This window comes from Podarcis melisellensis (genome assembly GCF_964234715.1).
Source record: "Podarcis melisellensis genome assembly, chromosome: 1".
Lineage (NCBI taxonomy): Eukaryota > Metazoa > Chordata > Lepidosauria > Squamata > Lacertidae > Podarcis > Podarcis melisellensis.
Window position 1 is genome coordinate 21,525,234 of NC_138528.1, and position 12,867 is coordinate 21,538,100.

Sequence of the window (12,867 nt, forward strand, 5' to 3'; positions counted from 1 at the left end):
TTGATAAGTTTCCCAATGTCTTCAATTCTAGGGTGGCCCAGATTAGTTTCAAGCCTCTTTTACTGGTGAAACCAATACCAGCAGGGTAGCCATGTTTGATCTGTTTCAGCAAATGCCAAGAAACGTGCCTTGTCCTATGGCACCATAGAGACCAAGTGATTAACTGATTGTCTAGAAAAAGACAAATGTCATTTGTAGATTGTCACTTTTTTGCAGGTGAGATTCAATGGAATAACAGCAGATGTAAAATGGAAACAAACGTGCACCCAGAATTAGCTCCTCGACTTTCTGCAGTAAGTGACAGGAAGGTGCACTGGAAAGTGTGCATAGGATCGTGCTCTGCATGGCAAGCGCACTCCTACGCGCGCTTTACTGGTAAGTAAGAATGGCTCCCTGCTTATTTAACTTACCGGGTATATGCAGAATTCTTCATGTGAAAGGCTGGACTGGATGAATCCCAAGCCAGAATTCCAGGAAGAAATATCAACAACCTCAGATACGCATGACACAACCTTGATGGCAGAAAGTGAGGAGGAATTAAAGAACCTTTTAATGAGGGTGAAAGAGGAGAGCGCAAAATATGGTCTGAAGTTCAACATAAAAAAATGAAGATCATGGCCACTGGTCCAATCACCTCCTGGCAAATAGAAGAGGAATAAATGGAGGCAGTGAGAGATTTTACTTTCTTGGGCTCCATGATCACTGCAGATGGTGACAGCAGTCATGAAATTAAGACGCCTGCTTCCTGGGAGGAAAGCAATTTCAAACCTAGACAGCATCTTAAAAAGCAGAGACATCATCTTGCCAACAAGCTATGGTTTTCACAGTAGTGATGTATGGAAGTGAGAGCTGGACCATAAAGAAGGCTGACCACTGAAGAATTGATGCTTTTGAATTACGGTGCTGGAGGAGACTCTTGAGAGTCCAATGGACTGCAAGAAAATCAAACCGATCCATTCTGAAGGAAATCAGCCCTGAGTGCTCACTGGAAGGACAGATCCTGAAGCTGAGACACCAATACTTTGGCCACCTCATGAGAAGAGAAGACTCCCTGGAAAAGACCCTGATGTTGGGAAAGATGGAGGGCACAAGGAGAAGGGGACGACAGAGGATGAGATGGTTGGACAGTGTTCTCGAAGCTACCAGCCTGAGTTTGACCAAACTGCTGGAGGCAGTGGAAGACAGAAGTGCCTGGCGTGCTCTGGTCCAGGGGGTCACGAAGAGTCGGACACGATTAAACAAGAAGAAGAGCGGCGCAGAGCCAGCCCTTTGCGCGCAGGAAGCCCCTCGTTCAATCCCCAGAAAGGGCTGGGGAGGGGGGAGGGAGAGAGAGAGAGAACCAGCGGCCTGACCCGGCGTAAAGCATTTCCCTGCGTTCCGACGTGCGCCAGAAACCCACCCACCGCCTCTTCCCGCGCAACTTCTCCTTGCCACTTCCCTCCCTCCCTCAGCGCACCACGTGTCTAGGGCGACGCTGCGCATGCTCTGTGCTCGCTCCTCCCGCCTCCCCCCCCCCATCTCTCCCGCTCCTCCTGCTCCTCCTCCTCCCGAACGAGTCTGGCCGGAGTCTGTGGCTCAAAATGGCGGCCGCGGCGGCGGCCGGAGCAGACCGAGGAGGGGGTAGTAGCGAGAGCCGCTGAGGCGGGCCGGCCCCTGCAGCCCAGCTGGGGATCATGGAGGGAGCTCCGGGCTGCAGCTGAAAGACGCGCTCGGTGAGAGCAAGGAGGAGGGGAAGGGGGTCCAGAGGGGCACTTGCGAGGCGTGTGTATGGCGCGGAGGGGGGTTGTTATGTAGCCCCCCGAATCTCCCCTCCCTTTCCCCGGGCCCTGTGGGGGATGCCCCGCTCCACCGCCGCCATCCTCGTCCTCCTCCCTCCGCTGCCTCTAGGCACCTCCCGGGGTCCTGCCCCTGCGCTCCTGTCCCCGGTGTTTGGGTGGCAGCGAGTTCCGCCCCGGTGCTTCCCTCCCTCAAAACCCAGGCGAGGGTCTGGGGAGACAGGCGACCCCCCAAATGCCCGAGGCTCCAGGGGAGCGCTCGCCTCTCTTCTTCCGACGGCCACTTTACTTCGCCAGGCACACTTCGGAGCCCCGGCGGTGCGCTCCTTGACAGCTTCTTTCTTTTTACACTTGTGGCGAACGCCCGCCCTTTGAATCTTCCCCCTTTTATCCTTTGCCTATTTATCCCCGGGGTGACCCACAAGCTCATCCCTCCACTCCCTTTCACGTCCTCGGGCTTTGCTTTTTTGCCCGGCTCCCTTACTTTTTTAAAGGGAGATGGATCCTGAACATTTGACATCCTAAACTAGGGCTTGGTATGCTAATTCTTTCTTCTTTCTTTCTTTCTTTCTTTCTTTCTTTCTTTCTTTCTTTCTCTCTTTCTCTCTTTCTCTCTTTCTCTCTTTCTCTCTCTCTTTCTTTCTTTCTCTTTCTTTCTTTCTTTCTTTCTCTTTATCACTCTCCCTCCTCCCCCCACACCTCCACAACTTTCCCCTTTTCGGTATCCTTTGCAATAATTCGGGATTCATAGTGTTCGAATGTGGACCTGGGTCCAAGTTTTCTCTCTCTGCTTTGTACTTGCACAGGCTCTTCTTCCTTACTCTTTTAAGTTGGCACCGAAGTGCCAAAGCAGAGAGCTCTTCCCAAAAGGATATGATTTGTAGTGGGCCTTCCATAATAACATCGCAGCACAGGAAGATCCTGCGCCCGCTGCATTCTTTCGTCTGTCTGAAGAAGTCTGTAGCCCTTACACAGGCACATTGGACTAAGCCCTATTGAACGTAGTGGGATTTATTTCTGAATAAACACAGACATGATTGTACTGTAAGTCTGCAAAGAACTGGCATGGAAGATTCCGAGTGTGATATGTGTGTTCTGGATGTGTGTATCCAAAATGCATCCCCCCCTTTCTATTCATTTGTTCTCTTTCCTGTAGATTTAAGCTCAGAAGCATTAAGCAACTCATTATTTCTCAGTTCAGGTTTGCTTTTTAGAGTTGTGAAAATGAGTGATAAATTGTAAAAAAAAAAAAAAAAAGTAGACAGCTCAGTGTTTATTTGGAGCGAGTTTATTCTTTTAACCTCCCTGACAGAGGTAATTGTGTTTCTTCTAGATGACACCTCATTAGTTTTGCTTGTGTATGGTACAATAATGGTCTTGCTTAACAGCTTTGTGGTAATAACAACCATTTCACATCACAGCTTGGGTATTCTCTCTCTAGGGAGGCCAACATCTAAACTGAGAAAGTTTAGATGGCAGTGCAAAGACTGGTAAGATAGTTAGAGTTTATCTGAAAATTGCTGGTGGAGTTTGGAATGGATATGGAAGTTGTTGATCTCTTACTTTGTGCAGTATTTGTTAGGTTTTTTTGTTTGTTAGTAGACTTGGCCATTACTAATTAAAAGTTGGGATAGAGATTGAATCAATACACCACACCATGGAGAGGAACTGCTGAGTTCAGTGATTAGAAATCATTTAGTATGTACCATGTAGTAAGCAATTACAGTCCAAAGTGTAGTGTAGAGAGAGAATCTTACTTAAAGCTTTTCTGCCTGTTGTGGACTTCAGAAGCACTGCAAAACTGAAGTCCCCTACCCTATTGATGCTTGAGAGGGCCTTATAGAGACTGATTTATTTATTTATTTCTATGTTTTTTACTATTCTCTCACTGGAGAGGTGCAATATATATGAAGCTCTAGTGCTACAATTTCAATTGTTTCAGGATCTCTTGGATCAGCTAATTTTTCACAAAGGTTACACTGTAGTACACTTATGTCACTGATTAATCCCATCTTTGTCTATAGAGCTTTCTTGTTCTGTGATCACATAATAATTTTTTCTTCCTTGAATCAAGGTTCTAGGGTGACTTTTCTCATTTTGCGCAAAGTTTCTCATCCGTATCTGAGGCAGACTCTCTGTAGACTCTTGAGATTCTCAAGCATGAAAGGCAATACAGAAAAGCTGGCTATTATGCTGTTAGCATCCAGAAAAGCCGGGAAGGCTTATAGATGCAGACTGCAGATATAAACACCTTTTGGAATAGAATGGTGATGATACAGTTCATTTCTCTTGTACTGGATAAATTTTGCTGCAACATGATTTTTTTCCTGGGTGTGTAGTGGATAACACAATTACCAGTAGCATTTTCCATTGTCATTTACTGGAAGTAGTTAAAATATTTCATTCAGTGGAAGCAGCTGTGCTTTGTGTTGCTGTAATTCTTGCTCCCTTTGTAGTCTGCATTTATTAGTGGCCACTTTGTCTGTGCTCCCTAGATATAGTTTGATTTAAGGTGTTTTTTATATTAGAGGTTTGATATACGGTATTTATTGATGATGTGGTAGCTCTCTGCAAATGTTAATTAATTCTCTCACCTTCTGTGTAACAGTAATTGAGTGCATTTTACATGGTAGATAATTTTTTTAAGATCTAGTAACTCTTTTTCTACTAATCAAGTTCTTGTTTGTTAAACCAAATCACATTTGTTCCCTAAGTAGGAATTTGTTGCCATGAAATTATTTCTGATAGTAGACTATACATTGAGAAAAGTGTGTCCAAAGATTTTTTTAACAAACTCAGCATATCAACTCCGTCCAGAGATAGTGCTTATGCATGGTTTAGGAAACACTCTTGTAGCTCTTTATGCCCCTTCACCCCTGATTTCATAGAATCGTAGAGTTGGAAGGGACCCCAAGGGTCATCTAGTCGAACCCCTTGCACTGCAAATCCATGACAGATGACCATCCAACCTCTGTTTAAAGACCTCCAATGAAGGAGATTCCACAACTTCCCCAGGGGAGACTGTTCCACTGTGGAACAGCTATCAGAAAGTTTTTTCTGATGTTTAGTCAGAATTTCCCTTCTTGTAACTTGTAGCCATTGGTTCGAGTCATACCCCCCAGAGTAGGAGAAAACAAGCATGCTTCATCTTCCATGTGACAGCCCTTGAGATATTTTAAGATGGCTATCATAGCTCCTCTCAGTCTCTTGTTGTTATGAATTGCCAAACAATGGTTATAGCTTGCCTCCGAAGCACAGTTTGAAGTTTCTATTTGAAAGAGGTTTGCAAACAATGGTTTTAGAGGTTAACATTAACCATAGTTTGCCAATTAGGATGTCAGGTTAACCTATAGAAGGAGAGACTGCTGTTGTATGCAGGTCCGGCTTGCAGGCTTCCTGTAGGAATCTTGTTGGCCACTGTGAGAATTGGATGCTGGACTAGCTGGACCCCTGGTTTGATTCAGCAGGCTCTCATGTTCTTACAGTTAGAGAAAACTAGTAGTAGGGGAGGTGGGAGAGGAGTAAATACGTGCTCACATGGAACTCTCCTTACCAGACCTGTCCTGGCATTACCTCTGGGTAAAGCTTTTTAAAAACCCTAGAAGCTTCTCTAACCGACACAAACACCATTTAAATGATTGTGTAAACTGTGATGGGACAACAAAGGAGTACATCAGTATGTCTTTCCAACCACTTCTTGCAAGGCTGCGTGGTACAATAGGGATGGGAAACTAGTTCAGTGTGGCAGATTGCATCAGCAAATTATGCATTGTATATTACTAACTTTTCCTCTGCAATTATGAGGGCTAGACATTTGTTTGAAAACACATATTTTCCCTCAGGATTATATTCCCAGAGGTTATGTGAGGCCTGTAGGCTACAGGTTCCCCACCACTGCCCTAGCCAAGTTCAAAACCATTGCTCTTGCAAGTGGGGGGACGGAGACACATGAGCTCTGTGCCTGCTGTGAATAGCATTTCTGATAACTTGATTGAAGTGTTGATCTCACTGATTTTCACATGATGTAATTCGGAACATTATAAGTGATCATTTGCTTGGCTAATGGTATGGAAGTGCAAAGTTCAGATTCATTTCTGTTCGCTTCTATTATTTTAGTATTCTTTTCGGAGCAGAAAATGCTTAAAAAATTCTTCTCCTTCTCTCAACCTCTCTGGGGTATAGGTTAAGCTGAAATACAGTTTTCCACAGCATAATATGTGCTAGGTTTTGCCACAAAGTGGCTGCAGTACCCTATTGAGAGCACAATATTGTTTCTTACAGAATCACAGAATTGTAGATTTGGAAGGGTCCCTGAGGATCATCTAGTCCAACCCCCTGCAATACAGGGCTATGCAGTCATCCCATACTGGCATCGAACCTGCAACCTTATCAGCACCATGCTCAAACCAACTGAACTATCTACGGTATATGTATTTGTAGTATTCACCCTTTGTTTTTTAAGTGTACACATACAAGTCTGTGACTGTGGAAGATCTGACAAGGAGTCACCTATATATTAATAATTATTTTGGTTTACCTTGATGAGCTCTATATTTTTAAATCTGTCTTTGCCTTCTTTTTGATGGTGGATAGGTACAGCACTGGTGATACAACACCTTGCTTACTCCTGGTTGGGTTTCATCAGCATTTTACTCCTGGACTCTTGCAGCTCTGTCCACACCAATGGTGGAGAATACTTTGCCTATAGGCCTAATTATGCCTGACAGGCCTTGGATATTATTATTATTATTATCATCATCATTATCATTATCAGACCACTTCATTAAAGCAGTATATATGATGAAAACAGAATAAAATACACATATACAAGCTCTTGGAACAAAAATCAATTCAACAAAAATATCCTCCTACCTGTCATGGTGGCCCACAGAGGATTGACTATATTCTTCCAGTCAGATCCAGTTCCCCACCCCTGGTTGACACAAAACAAAATATAGTTTTTCTGTATTACCTGTGTGTTGACACCCAGTTATACCTCTCCAGGTATCCAATTCTTTATCTCCAGCTGTTATTATCTTTCCCTCCCTAGGTGTTCCATCACTATCTCAAACAGCTCACCCAGGCTTCCTAAGCTTTCCTTTCTTCTCTATGCATTGACATCAATCCTATCCGGACCCAAATACATGGCTTTTGCTCCTGATAATCAGTCTGTTACTGAATCGTGTCTCTTCCCCCTGTACAGCACAACAGATATCAACAACTTGCTTTTTGTTCCCTTTGTTGAATCTCTGGTCCTGGCTCTGGTTGTTTCTCACCTTGACTGCTGGAAAACCTTTTCTGGTATTCCTTTATCATATTTCTCACCTCTATTTGAGATTCTGCTGTCCAGGTTATTTACCATTCTCACTGTTGAGACCATTTTGAGCTACCTTGTTTATTTATTTTCTTTTCTACCTTTCTACTTGAAAATGTACTCAGGGTGTGTACTACATTGCAAACAATGTGTAATACCCCTGCTCAAATCCCTGTACAGGTCTTATTCTGAATCCAGAACAATTTCTTTTGCCTTACCTTTAAGGCTCTGCACTTACTGCCCCACCCTAGCTCTTTGTTCTTATTTCCTATCCTGTTCCCTTCAGGTTCTGCCATTGCAGATTCTTCTGTCCTATTAAGGGACTCTGTCCTCTGTTATTTTCCCTCTTGCCTGGTCCACCTTTCCATGTCACTTTTGTCACCGCTCTTCCTTTAGTACCTGTCTTAAAAAATTCACCATTTCTGTTAAATGTTTGGCTACAGCCCTTTTGTTCACTATCTGAAACTGTAGTGGTTCTGTAAATTGCCTAGAGTCTATCAGGGAAAAACGCAGGAAATATTAATATTAATAATAATAATAAAATATGATGAAGATGTCTCATATTCCTATCCTTTTGCTGTCAAAAGTTGTCTTGTCAGCTATTCAGGGTAGAGGCCAGTCCTTTTGTTTTGTAAAGTAGCATGTACTATAAAAATAATGAAAATGAATCTGCTCTTAATTACTCATGATGAGTAATTAAATACCAATTTTTGTATTTACCCAATTTTGGAAGAGCTTAATTTAGTCGCATAAGGTTGGTGGTTTTCGGTTTGTCCTCTTGGAAGGTAGGGCACCCAGCTTTTGCCAGTCACCTTACCTTCTGTACTGGAGCGCCCCCCCCCCCCAATTCCTCAGGAGTGTCTCTTGGAAGGGGGTGCCACAGTAGATAGGTGAGATGGGAAGAATCTGGTGCCAGGCATTGCACAAGTAGAAGTATACAACCCATGATGACGGACATGTTGCATGTCTGGCTAGGTTTGTGTTCTTTTTGGTATGACAGTAGAAGTGACAGATCTTTAGATGTTTCTAAAAACAGCTATTAATTTCAGTTGACTGAAATATAATCAAACTAGTTGAGCTAAAATTAATGTTTTAGGAAGGTTCAATTACTGTAAATGTCAGCTGATAATTACATACGCTTGAGAAGTGAAAGTTCACTTTTCGCCAAGCTTGCATTTTGGTACCTTGCCTCAAGTCAGGTAGAATTCAGCAATTTTTTTCCTTTTAAATATATTTTTCAGCACTTCAAATAATATTGCATGTCTGTTAATTTTACTGAAAGCTGTGGCCCAGCATTAATCAGTTGGAATGAATAAAAGACTTGGCACTGCCAAATTCAAATGTTCAAAGGATTGGGTTGTATCCAGTGAAGTTGCCCTGTTGGTGCATGGACTTCTGCTTGCCCAAAGAAACTTCCCCTCCCTCCCCTTCCCCAGTTCTGTTCTGAGGGTTCCCCCAATCCTCTATAGCACATTGGGAGAGTAACAAGAAAAGGAGACAGAGGGGATGTTCCGTTCTGCAAATTGAAGGCATTGCACTAATAGGGCAACTTCATTGGATTACAACCCAGTGAATCACATTCTCAGATACATGAGTTGAATTTAAAATCATGACACTATTGCACTGTTTTATTTAGAATATTTATATTCTATTTTCAGCAAATGGTTATGAAGGCAGTTTCCTTTATAAAATTGGGCAATGGTTAAAACATCCTAACATGTATTTACTATAACTTTTCCAACTACTGGGATTTTTGTTTGGATTTCTGAGCTTCACAGTTAAGCTTCTCTTTGTTTTGTTCCTTTTTTACTGAGACAATAAGTTAAAGCCAGTTGAAATAGGTGATGGAAAAGTCCTCTCTCCTTTCCCAAGACTCTAGGGAGCTACTGTAAGTGAGCAGACAATGCTGGGCCAGACAGATCAATAGTTTGACCTGGTATAAGGCAGCTTCCTGTGTTTCTAGGAGATATGGGCTTGTGATTACAAATAACAGAAGTGGTTCTTGATCTGCATGGGCTGTTATCTAATACATTTTTAATGTGAATTGTACTTTCTAACTGTGTGACTTGTGTCTTAATTAACTAGATAATTTAGAGTAGTTAATTGTGGACATCTTTTAAAAACTTCAATACTTGTCAAACAATTAACTTCCAAACTTAGATTGGTGGAACAGCAGTTTTACCACTGTGGGCCATAATACAGAGAACGCGTCCTACATCCATCTTCAATGCATGAAAAATATTGTTTGCCAAAGCGCAGGAGAAATTTGTGCCTATCCAGAATAATGGTAAGGTGTGTTATGTGTTATTAGCTATCTGCCCAGAAGTAGAAAACCCATGTAAAAGGATGCTGCTTTTTCTCTTGGAGGGAACGGCGTTTACAGCCAAAAGTGCTAAAAATTATCTGGAGCTCATGGCTTCAGCATCGTATTAAACACACATGATCAAAAATAATAATTGTGAACTTGAAAACACATCAGTCCTCTTCATTTGTTCAATATGAACTAGTCTTGTTCTGTAGGCATCAGCCTTGACGCAGGTGACATGCAGTCAGTGTTGGACCATAGGGGGCCCTAGACAACATGGATGTTTGTGGCTATATTCCCTTCAGACAGGCACCAAGGGTATAATGGCCAAAGGGCATGGCTGGCATGCACATTGCTTAGTTTCAAGGAGCAAGACCAGTTGGGTACCTTGTCAGAAGCACCTTCATGGGTTTGGTAGTCATGGGTACTGAATGCCTTCCGCCTGAAGCTGAATTTTCATTTATAAACCAATGTTAGTTATACATAACAAACTATTTTGAATTACAATGTGGAAGCAGGTCATTCCGATTCACATTTTTTTCAGTAATTTGATACTAATATTTATGTATGCTTGACTACACAATCTACAGTCAGAACAGAATTAAAGACTTGATACTCATTTAATGTCATTTTAGCTGTAGGAACAGAACTCTATCCTGAAAACCTCTATGATTAAATTCTCAGTTGTGCACGGAAGTTAAACATTGGTATCAAATTACTGGGAACCTTTTGTTTCTCTGCCTCTTCTCTCCTACTTTGAAAAATTTCTTAAATATACATTCTTCTGAAGGCAGCTCTGTATCAGGAAATTTTTAACGTCTGATGTTTTACAAATTTTTATATGTGCTGTAAGCTGCCCAGAGTGGCTAGGGAAACCCAGCCAGATGGGAGGGTATTAAGAATAATATATTATTCTAAAGGCATATCTGTGAATAACATAGAGAGTTGGAAGGCAATTTGAGGGTCATCTAGTCCAACTCCCTGCAATGCAGGAATCTCAACTAAAGCATCCATTAGAGATGGCCACCCAACCTTTGCTTAAAAACCTCTTCTTAAAAATATGTGGCATTTGTATACCACCAAGAGGCTTGTAAGGTAGACTGGTATGCTGTCCATGTTGCTGATGGGAAGTTGATGCTGAAATAATGCTTTGCCTAAGTGAGTTACTGGTTGAGGGGCCGTTTGTTCTGGGGACTTCCTGACTTGCATCTCCCACTTTTAGCCACTATAATCTGCCATAAAATCCTAATTTGACAAGTATTTGGTTTCTTCTCCTGTTTTCAATTTGCATTCATATTTCATCCCACCTCCAAAGCTACATGTTCAAACAGTCGCCCCCAGTTCTTGACTGGCCTTAGCAGCGTCAAACCAAAAGTTATGGTCAGCTGCCCCTCCCCTTGTTGGCTTGGCTGTCTCAGGTGAGTACTTGAGATGGAAAAATGTGTTGTAGAGTTTGCCTAAGTGCCTAGTGCCTAGTCACCTCAGTCACGCATTAGCAAAAATCTTCCACTTTCTCTACTTTCCTCTTCTCCAAAGCAGGCAAGGGTGACACAGACTGTACATTTGAATTTTCCAAGCAGCCTAGTAGCTAAAGAGCTCTCAGCATTCCTCCCAACTTTTGAGCTGGGGAAGAGGCAGGGATTATTTCATACCTCCCAGAATGATCCCTGCCTATCTCTGCAACTCCAAGGCTAGAAGCAAAATGGCAGCAGCACACTAGCCATGGCAAGTGAGTATAGTCGAATGGCTCCATTTTCGAACATTTCGGCTCCCAAATGCCAAAAACCTGGATATAAATGGCATTAAAGTGGCATTTTTTTGTAGTATTGGCATATGTGAAAGTGTTTCCCGTCAAGAGAAGATCACTGGTAAAAGAGCTCGATAAGGAACTGCCCCTGCCAAATTAAGCATCCCATGTAAATATTTCTGTTGTCAACAAGCTGATTATATAGCATTTATTGCAAGCATATTGTAGGTGCAGCCAAGATGTTCCATAAAGCTTCTTACACAGTATGTAGAACATGAGCACCAGTTCCTGTCTTGTTAAGAAAACCTACTGATGCGTTTCCAATAACACATTACATTGCTCATTTTTAATCATTTGCAGCTAGCTGTCCTGCAGCCATCTCGGGCATGGAGCATTGTTAGTTCCTTTTCTCTGCTTGTGGCTTAAATACTTTGGTATGTTGGTTTTTTCTTGATTGGTTGTGTACAGTTGTGATGGATGCTGAAAAGCAGCCACATGTGTGCTCAAAGACAGATTTTCCAGCACAGAATATGTGATGGTAGAATTGGAAGAGTGAAGGCAACAGGATGGGAAATAAGAAAAACTTCAATCATTTGATTACTAAAACTGTCACAATTTTTTTAGAAATTGAAAAATTCCTCCCACTTTCAATAGTCTTAAATATCATGTATGTTAGAGAAGAGGAATCAGAATCTGACATTTGTGAGAAGTGTCTAGTGCCATGGGTTGCATTTCTACAAAATGGGCACAGCTATGCCTGCTGACATGAGCTTACTTTAATCAGTAGGCCAGTTTACCCTGAATAATATGGCTGCAATATTGCTGAGTTGGCTTTGGTCTCTTTACTAGTCATATGGCATGGTCACTTCCCCCTCCTGCTTTCCCACTCCCAGCTGGAGTTGCTACTGACAGCTGCCAAAACATCCCATCTTTGAGAAGAGTTTAGTCACCATTATGGTAATCTACATCTTGTAATCTACATCTGTCTTTTCCTAAATGAATCATGACTGAATATTTAGCAATATGCATACCTGGGAGTAAACACCATTAAATTCAGTGGGATTTGCTTCTGAGTAGACGTGTAGAATTGTGCTTCAAATGCTTTAGAATCTGACCCTTGCAAGATCTTTTGTGAGTGTCACAGGACTTTGTCACTACAGTCCTCAGAGCTGACAGAACTATAATTTTCGGAACTGGCGGAACTCCTCCAGCCATTCTGTTTTTGACTTTCGGAAAACATCAGTACTTATAAGTGTCGGCTTTAAACCTAATATACTAAAGGTCTGGAGTTGGTTTCCTTGCTTTAAAACCCTTTAAAGAGAATGCAGACAGACAGAATGAGATGTCTTTGTCAAAACAGTCTAGTCTCTCAACTATGTGCTTCTAAAACAATTCTGACAGATTGTTGTAGAACTGTACAGTGTTTGATCGTAATTTGCCATGTTTAGTTAATGGGCTGGGAGTCCTTAATGTGTCTAGGGATCTTATCTGTTGAGTTTGTTCCTTCAAAGTGCCCTTTATTTGTCTATAAAGTTGCATATTTGTACTGAGAATTATTTTTCAAAGTGACAGGGTCTGAGCTAGTACACTGAGCTCATACCAAGACAAAACAAAATGAGACATTTGGTATGCTAACAGAAAATGTCCTATTTGTTAAGTTTTTCCTCACTATTCCATTAAGAAAATAGCTTCTAGATTGCTCTTTGAACTTGGATAAATGCAATAT

The 12,867-nt window shown here is 42.1% G+C and overlaps 1 protein-coding gene across 2 annotated transcripts in view; it reads left to right on the forward strand.

Annotated features, from left to right (window-relative positions):
- Positions 1-1,547: 1,547 nt before the first annotated feature.
- Positions 1,548-12,867, forward strand: part of BTBD7 (BTB domain containing 7) — a 73,207-nt gene continuing 61,887 nt past the window's right edge. For both annotated transcript variants that reach the window (XR_014168018.1, XM_081909555.1), the window contains exon 1: positions 1,548-1,712. The gene's annotated coding sequence lies outside the window, so the exon portion shown is untranslated. The remainder of the gene's footprint in view (positions 1,713-12,867) is intronic.